Source organism: Solanum verrucosum, unplaced genomic scaffold (genome assembly GCF_900185275.1).
Source record: "Solanum verrucosum unplaced genomic scaffold, falcon-dt-bn FXZP01000894.1, whole genome shotgun sequence".
NCBI lineage: Eukaryota > Viridiplantae > Streptophyta > Magnoliopsida > Solanales > Solanaceae > Solanum > Solanum verrucosum.
Genome location: NW_026019772.1, coordinates 65,513 through 76,202, shown reverse-complemented (window position 1 = coordinate 76,202; position 10,690 = coordinate 65,513).

The window sequence follows — 10,690 nt, the reverse complement described above, 5'->3', positions numbered from 1 at the left end:
TAATTTGTCAAATATTTTCCATCTATCACTAACGGAAGTCGCTCATATGAGTGACTGCATTAAATTGATATGACCAAATTTCTCATTTCTAGAGGAAGAAGTGATTATATTGTGAGCAGATTTACTCATTATTCATTATCTCTATATTATTATGGTGAGCAGATTTATTTATATAGTAACTATCTTGGTGTTGTCTCCAATCTTTTGGTAGTGTTATTTAAAATTAAACACAATCAAAAGTAATAACTCAAACTGACAAAATATTATTGACTTATTGATAATGGTTTATTAAATTTATGATTCCGTAAAAATAATAGCTTTCGAAATGAATAATGAAAGGGTAGAGTGTACATGCATCTTACCTCTATCTTCTCAGATAAAAATATTATTATCGAAAGATCATTTTTTTTATCTTACATCTACCTTTTCAGATAAAAATATTTTTTCGAAAGATCCACGGCTCAAAAGAATTTACAATTTGGTAATGATTTAGATTATAATTATTTTTGTGAATTATTCATTTTATAATGATATATTTATGATTTTTCTTGACGAATAACGGATAATTTGATAATAATTATTAAATTACAATTTTATGCCTATTCGGTAATAGAAAGCTCTTATTTTAGACGTATTTTTTCTGAAATTCTGGATAACTTACAAGTATTGCTTGATTAGATCAATAGTTACATATTAATAATATATATTATTAGGTTTTTCGTAATCTTTTCATTTGTACTTGTGGATATGCATATTTAATTTAGATATTGATGATATATTTAACTTTATAATATATAATATTTTGGATGTTGCATACTGTTGAATTGTCACTTAACTTAATTATGTTTCGATGTTTATTTCAATTAAAAAAAATAACAATTAATTAACAATCAATACATAAATAACCCAAAAGTTGCGAGTTCGAGTCACCAAGGGAGCAAAAGGGATGGGAGCTCCTAGGGGAGGGTAAAAAAAAAAAAAAAAAAACATAAATAACCCATATCCTATTTTTTCTATAATGATTTAGTATTTTTATTAATTAATAAATCGAACTAATATATGAGGTGAATATTAATTGTGAATACCATGAATCCTACGGTAGGATTCCTACTACTTAAAATTTATTAATTTGGTGACCTCAATGATTAATCTTTACCATCTTTATGAATGGACAAATGGGGCTAAACGTGTAACTTGACGGAAAATGTTTGGAAGATTAAAACTGCACCATTTTATAAAGGAGGAGGACTATTAGTGCTCCCTATAAAAGGATGAGGATCCTTTTGAGTCTTAAGGCAAAGATAAGGGACAATTTTGGTCCTTTTCTCGATAAAATAGCTTGTTTGATTAAAATATGGAGGTTGAGAGTTAAAACTTGGCCGCATGCAAGTCGTATGGATACGAAAAAATTCTTATCTGATTAATTGTTCTCGACAAAATATCTAGTGATATATTGAAGGGAAACCTACATAAATCTCACTAGTTTAGGAGTTAATTACTTAGATACACTCTAGTTTGCAGTATTACTTATCTTACCAGATCTTGGTGCATCCAGATATGTTCAGATACGTCCAGATACATGTTTCTCAAGATACACGAGGTCAGATTTGTTCTAGATACATTGTATCCAAATGAATTTCACATGTATCTGAGATACATAAAAAATCTCATTCGCCTTTCTCCCATCTTTCTAGTCACTCTCCTATGTATCTAGTATCTCAGATACATGCGAATCACACCAAATACATACATATACATGTATCTAGTGTAATTCGCATGTATCTGGAAAGTAAAAAAATGCATATATCTAAGTGTATCTTTCTCAATATATGGTAGAAAACTCTTAATTAATGGGAAGATATGTAATATTTTTAAAAGTATATTTGAATACACTAAGCTGTTACAGTTGGGCCGAATCTCATACAATTGGGCTGTATTAGACTAATATAAATAGGATCCGAATAAAGTCCAAGTCCAACATATCAGGACTCCCACAAAAAAATTATTAGCATATTTTTGTTTTAAAATGATCCAAAGTGGTCCAATTCAACTTTATATGATTTCAAATTTGATATCCAACCTTCTAATAATAATTTTAATGGTTATATTCAATCTAATTAAACCTGCAAAAGTTAATGGACCCACTTTGTATTCTTCAAAAATCAAGCTCAATAAAACCTAAATGAAATTGGTGTTCTTCGAAAAAAAAATTAAACAAACCTAAACCAAATCAACTACAAATAAGTAATGAGTCTTCAATTTCTACACATTACCAAGTAGAGGGAGAAGAGCCCGTCTGACTTAACTTATTTTAATTACTTTTAAGTGAAAATAGTTTTAAAACATTTTTAGTTATTTCGACGAATTTAAAAAGTGCTTATAAATATTTAATTTAAAACTAAAATGATAAAAATAAGTGAAAAATCAAGTAAAAAATTAATTCAAACAGAATCTATAAAATAAAAAGTGTTTATAAATGTTTTTTACCAATATATAAAATATTAAAACTCATAATTACCAAACACAACATGAGTTTTTTGTTTACCAAATATACGAATATTTTATTCAAATTGTATATAATCACTTTTCGAATCTTGCTATCGATTTTATGTATTAGGTTTTTGAAATAAAGTGCAAGGAATTTTTGTGTATAAAATATGTATGTATATTGTGTTTCCGATATAGTACAGATAATTATATAAAAATTGATGAAGTATGCATAAATTCTATTAAAATACGTATAAAATCTGTAAAATATTGAAATTGATAACGAACTATGCACAAAGGAATAGGGCTGGACACATGCTCGTTTTTTCAAATCTGCTACAAATCGTAGAAAACTTGTTAAAACTTTTTGATATGTTTTATAAATATGGAAATTCGATCCCTCTCTATTTTTATTTTCTCCAAATTCTTGCTTTGATTAAGAACACATGTCATAATTTACAATTAATGATTGAAATTTAATTAACTAAAATAAGTTAATCATTATTAAAATAATTAATTACTTTCTTTCTTGACTAGAGTAAATTTTTACCGTGCATGAAATATTTTCACTTCCTTCCTTTTTTTTTATTTTTTATATTATATATATTCTATTCTATTTCTACTATATTTTTATAAAAGAGAGTTTAGGCCCAAATATAATATATAATATGGGAAACTTACATAAATATACTATAAATAAAAAATATTTACCATTTATAGCAATAACATTTTTTTTTTCACTTAATCACTTTTAATACATTTATAATTCACTTTTAATTCATATTACAAAGAACAATTTATTATTCACATATAATACAAGTTTTATTGATGGATAATACATTTATCACACATTTTAATACACTTATAATACAATGTGTTAACTTCTTACCAAACAAGCATAATATATTTTTTAAAACAGTTATAATACATTTATATTGCATACTTATTTCACTTTTAATATATATTGCAGATTTAACATAGTATTGCTATAAATGGTAATAAATAAAAAGTATCGCTAAAACTCGTAATTATTTTTTAAAAGGCACTCATCCAAGTAATTTTTACTTTCCGAATCTTGAATATATTATAAAAGAGAGTTTAGGCCCAAGTATAATATATAATATTCAAGAATGGGACTTTTCCCAATCTTGAATATTATATATTATACTTGTGGACTTTTAAAATTCTATTTTATACCCAAAAATAATATATAATATTCAAGATTGGGACTTTCTTGAATATTATATATTATATTTATTATATAGTAGAACTTCTATATATTATATTATTATATTATACTATTCTACTTTCTACTTTTCTATTTCTATTTCTATTCTACTTCTACTATATTATAAAAGAGAGTTTAAGCCCAAGTATAATATATAATATTCAAGATTGGGACTTTCTTGAATAATATATATATATTTATTATATAGTAGAACTTGGGCATAAAGTCCCTTTTAAAATAATATATAGAATATGTATATATACACAAATGGAAAAGTCTCAATCAAGGAAGCAACATATATCATTTACAAATGACTTAAAAAGCTTTAAAATATTTAAAAGTTATTTAATAAAATAGGTTGACTCTCAGGATTTTATCAGGCTCAGATATATTGGGACAGAAAAAATAACACATATCGTTTTAATATTACCAAAAAAGTATTATAAATAATAATAATTAGCAACTTAAAATATCTGAAATACATTTTAAAAGGGTTAATTTTGTATTTTTATCCATATCACATAAATTAGGACAAAGTGACCAGTAATGTACATTATTTCAAAGTTACATAAAAATATTATAAATCACAATAATTAATAACTTCAAACATTTTTTTAAAAAAATATGAAAATTTGGATGACTCTCCAAATTTCATTTGTGTCACATAAATTGAGACAACAAAAATAACGTATATTGGGTCCATTTTAATTTATTTGTCTTATTTTTTTTATATTTAAAAATTGCGTAAGAATACTATAAATCATAATAATTGACAACATAAAATATGTTTTGAAAAAAAATACAAAAAATTCCACTAATTCTTGAAGTGAATATATCGTAAAAATACTATAAATCATGATAATTGACAACATAAAATATTTCAAAAATGTTGTATGTGGGTAGTTTTATTAAGCGTCAAAGAAAGTACATGTTTGTGATAAAAAAACTTATTCCTTTATTCACGCAAACAATCGCTTCAAAAGCTCGGTTATTAGCCTCAAAATATATCATTTATATTATTGGGTCCGTGCATAGCACGGGCAACATTATCTAGTTAATAATATATAAGTTAGAGTATTTTTTTTTAATTTGGGTGTTCAAAAGATCCCATGTCTATAGACTATACGATAATAGGTCCTTTATTTTGCTTGTAAAATTTAAAATATACCATGCAACACTTTTTAATTTTATTTCTGACAAATATTATTTTTTAAATTTCTTAAATTTGTTATTATCATTGGTTGAAGTTTACTTCTCATTTTACTATCTTTGAATGATAATGTGATCGGAAAAAAATCGATGCATGTGTAGTGCCGGCAAAAAGAGCTCATATTTTGATAATCCGTCCAATTCATTCATATTTTAATGGGTTGGATGAGTGATTTTTTACATGGGTAAAATATGGGTAAAATATAGATTAGTCAAATGGGTTAAACTTCTAACTTTTATTCACTCAAAATTCATGATATCACTAAAAATAGTGTAACTTCTCTTCCTTTTTATGTTATTCTATAGAACTAATTATTCTTCTCTATAATTGAAAAGGTGAAGGCTTTGACCCTCCAAAAATGTAATTTTAAATGTACATTTCTTTGTTAATTATAATTATATTTTTTTATTTGTTTAATTTTATATTGGATAATAAATAATAGTGTAAAATAAGCAAATGATGTATTAGTATTGACATTGCTTAAAGTGCATTAAGCATGTTTTAGTCCTAAAATGCAAATATTCATTTACTTTGAAACTAAAAATATTTTCATCTTGTTATTACATAAATTTATTTTATATTGAAAAGTTATAGGATTTTTTTTTATTTTTATGATACAATAAAACTAAATGAAGCATTTTCAACATTTTTCGTCTAAAAAGAAGACTAAAATATTTTCTCCATATTTGATTTCTTAAGTAAGTACTATTTATTCATGAAAATATGGGTAAATATGGGTAAACTAGTATTTTATCCAACCCATTTATTACCCAATCAATTTTTACCCATATCAAATATGAATTGACCTAGTTTATGTTGACTCATTTTTAATCCGCCCAAATTTAATCCAACCCGTCCATTTGCCATCACTATGCATGACAATGATTTACTAAGGGTAAGAAGGAATCTTTTTAAATATATTTAGAAATAATATAAGGCTAAGATATAATATATATCTAGAATTGTGGGGTTGAAAAAATATTTTAGAAATAACTATATGAAAGTAATTAAATATTCTAACCGTGATTATAATTTTACTTTGATTAATTAAATTTTAATAATTTATTTTGAACTTGATATATATCTCTAATCCAAGCAAAAATTTAGAAAAATAATTCAGAAAAGAGCCCAAAGAGAAATAGATCTAGGAGCAGAATTCATAAAAAGTTGATGATTTTTCCACAAGAATTCATAGTTTTTTCCACAAGAGTTTTCATATTGAACAATTCAAAGCGTTGAAACTTATATGCATACTGTTCTAGAAGAAAATATAGTTGAAAAGTACATAATTCATATTTCAGATTTTGATAAAGAGTACTTTGAAGTAGCCAAAAAAATATTTTGAAATCAAGTCTTCAAACTTCTTGAATTAGATAATATTATTTTAATTTTTAAGTATTATAGTATTTGTTATTTGGCTATATTGATAGTTTTTAAATTATTTGTTTAAATTTTAATACGTCAACTAGAAAATATAAATCGGATTAATAACATTACATCTTAAAAAGAACTTCAAATACTGATATATTACATTACTAGAAAATATAAAATTGGCTACAAAATTTATGAGCAATTTCTAGATATAGCTAACTGAATTTTATTATAATTTATCGCTATCATGCTAAATAAAATTAACATAATTTTGTTTTATTTAAATATAAAATTTTATTCATCCCTAAATTTTTATTTTTTAGTAATTTTTTTTTTAAAGTTCAAGGCATATTATTAAAATTTAAATTTTAAGTCATAATGACTTAAGCCTCCCCTAATTTATAGTCTTCATTTACACTTTGTCATTTTTATGATATGGAAAATCTATAGCACGTGGAAATAGTACCTCATTCGACAAGTCTTTTGTTTCTAGTAACTTTAATCATGTCTGTTTGTTAAGATCTGATCTAAGCCTTTACGTAAGCAATCACGAAAGAAATGGAACACTAAGCTATTATTTTTTTTTATTTTTTTTTATTTTTACCCCTCCCTAGGAGCTCCCACCCCTTTTGCTTCCTTGGTGACTCGAACTCGCAACCTTCGGGTTGAAAGTGAGGGGTGTTTACCATTCGAGCAACACCCTCTCGTCTTTTATCAGTTAGAATATGACAATTGCGACCTACTTTTTCTAGTCCAAAATGGTAATGTTCTTGATTAAGAGGGTGTTTGAATTGGCTTAAAAGTCGGTCAAATCTATTTTTAAATCAGTTTTTGACTTCTGAAAGTGTTTGGCAAATATAAAAAATAACATAAAATAAGTTGAAGAGTGTTTGGCAAGGTCAAGAATGACTTAAAATAAGTCAAAAACCAAAAGTAGGTCTCCCCCTAAAGTTTATTTTTTGATTTAAAAGTCATATCAGTTTGACTTTTTATTTTTTACTTAAAAGCTACTTTTTTTAAGCCAATCCAAACGGGCCATAAGTATGTGAATGAAGGAGTTGATTTATTTTTAAAAAATTTAAGAGGAATTTTGACTATAATATTATGTTATGATTCTTAAGAATTTAGTGGTGTTATAGTTTGATTTGATACAAAAGTTAAAGAATTTTTTTTTTTTGAAATTTGTGATTTAAAATAAGTCATAAATATTTATATGACTATAAATAATTTTATTAAAAATAAAATGAATACTTAAAATTAAATTGTTACTCGATAAAAAATGAGTCATAGAAATTGAGATGGAGATAGTAATAAATTTGAGAGAAATATTGAAAACACTCTTGAACTTGGCGCAAATTATTAGTTTCGTCTTCGAACTATTGACAGCCTTAAAAGTATCCCTCTACTTGACTAACTAAACCTAGATACATTTCCGATCTGTCACATGACATAGCAAGTAGTCTCAAACTCTTGTAGGAGTATGAAGATCTTAATAAAAAGTCGAGAGAAGTGTTGAAAACACCCTAAACTTGGCGATAATTTAGGAGTGTATTTTTCTCATGTTGCAAGATTGGGTGTATTTAAGTTCAGTTAGTCAAGTAAAATAATGTTTTTAAGACTATCAATAATTTAAGAATGAAAGCAATAATTCATGCCGAATTTAAGAGTATTATTTTCAATTACTTGTCCCTACTAAATTATTACTAATAAAGCGGATGAAGATAGGAAAGGAGGATGGGCACCGGGTCCCATATATAGTGCATTATAAGCACCATTGTTTTCTGAAAACAAGAAGTGAAAAATACGAGAGGAACACCAAGCCTTCCTAAGGCAAAAAGGAGGTCTCTTTTGAGCTTTGAGGTATTAATTCTTATTAACCAAAAATCCATCTTTATTTGGATATGTTCATTCTTGTTTTTATTTACTAATGTTGGTGATCTTTTTGTGTGCTTTATTATGGAAAAAGAGAAGTCGTATGTGTTTGTTTTAATCGAAATCACGTTGTCTACAATCTATAATTTTTTTTATATTTTATATGCTTTTCATTTCATTTTATTTGTTCTTTTATATTAAAAATAGATTTTTTTTTATTGTTCTCTTTAATCAAAAAGTAGAAGTTTATTATTTTCTTCCAATATTATCCTTATCGTTAAGTAACAATACTAAAAAGAAAATGTTATTCCACTATAATTCAAAATTTGGTGAGATAAGATTTGATCATATTCAGAATTGAGTTTGAGATTAGATTTATATAGTGTTTAATTAACAATATAAATTTATCTTAATTGTGAGATATCAGACCTTATTCCGCTTACCAAACAATTCAATATCAAATTAAACTTAGATTTTCATTTCAGTAATTGACAAAAGCATCTATGTAATAATCAATTCCCTATTAGAGTATAAATAGGAAGTCCAAGATACTACTACTTCTTTTATCCCAACTCTTTTTTGCTTTTTATTCCAATTAGAGTATGGTAAATTCCATAGCACATATGAACAATGTGGCCTAGGGAGAAATTTTAGAAACAAATTTTCACTTCTTATATATAAACCAAAAAGTTTTCTAATTATTCGAACAAATCTACATTTTAGATGCAGGTGTTATTGCAACTACTTATGTGATGTATCGCGTTGCCCTAGCATACAAGCTAACTTTGCTTGTACATATCAATGAATATGTTGCACTACACTCACTCTTCATTGCTACAATATGATTCATCCAATTGGGATTTTCTAAAAGGATCTCAAGCTACTACAAATATAAATTATGCAATGGAGGCAACCAAAATCTATCAAGCCATTACTAGAAGAATATTATCAATTTGACGATGATCTAGATAATTCATAAGGCAAGTTGGAAGGATTCAAACGAATGCATCTATGAGGAGAAAGATCGATAAACGATCTTAAGATAAATGTGTTTTTTGGTACGAAAACAAGCTCTCAAAGGTGAATACCAAAGACTATTTGCTTGGGATATGTTAAATGATTTAGCATGAGTCGTGGCAAGTATTTTCAGTTGAAGTTTGAACATTTAACGTATAAAGTTTAAACTCCAATTCAAAATACTTACCACGACTCGAGCTGAACATATAACCTATGCTAAGTAAGTAATTTTTGGAATTCATCTTTCAAAGCTTGTTTTTATACCAGAAAACACCTTTATCTTGAGATCCTTTATCGATCTTTCTCCACATAGATGCACTCGTTTGTATCCCTCCAATATGTAAGTCTTTTGTAACAAACTCCTAGTTTCAATATATAATTTTGTTGTTAGGAAATTAAATTTCATATATATATAAATATAATGTACAATCAATTAATTCCAGCAAAACATTAATTTGAATTGTCAAATTCTAGTTTTCTCTTGGGGTTTCAATCTGATTGCTGATCGAATATGACAAATTCCATGAGAAAATTAAATTTTGGATAGGGAAGCTAAGTCTTATATGTCTATGTAAAGCAAGAATAGTATTTCATTTTTCAATTATATAGAAGAGTCATAGCATAAATGAAAAATGATATTTTTTGTAAATTTTACTTTATATAAGGTAAAATTATAATCATGTATGATGTATGAGAGGTTAAAATGAAATTCTAGAAAGATCTAATTTTCTTTTTCAAGCTCCCCAGAAAAGACTTATTCTACATGTGACACAAGACATTTTAGTGCAACTTCTTGAAGCAGATCAACATAGATTTAGTTATCCAAATTGATTATAATATGGAAGTAGATATTGGAGGGTAAAAAACTTGGATTTTCACTCAATTTTAGATAATTGATCATCGCATTCAATTATTTAACTTTGTTATGTCTTTTAAAAGTTATTCAACTTTATTGAATTGACTTTTCTGGTCATTATTTTTTTAAATATAATTTTTGATAACTGTTTAATGACGTGACAATCATAAATTTTATTTTTTTTAAAAAGATTTTATAATGAGGAACTTTCGCATATAGCCATATAAAAATATCATAATTACTCTCCATAGCTATAGTTTGATAATTACAATTCGTAGCTACATGTTATAGGGAGGAGAGAGGCGAGAGAGTTTGGGAGAGTGAGGAGAGAGGCGAGCGAGAGAGGGCAGAGAGTGGGAGAGAGGTGAAGTGTATATGTATAATTGTATATTATACATATGTATTTGTATATATGACAAGCGAGATTGGGAGAGGGAGGAGAGAGGCGAGGGAGATTGAAAGAGGGAGGAGAGAGGCGAGCGAGACTGGGAGAGGGAGGAGAGAGGCGAGCGAGAGAGGGAAGAGAGTGGGAGAGAGATGAATTGCATATGTATATCAGTTAGATAATTGTATATTATACATATGCATTTGTATATATGGCAAGCGACATTGGGAGAGGGAGGAGAGAGGCGAGCGCGAGAGGGCAATA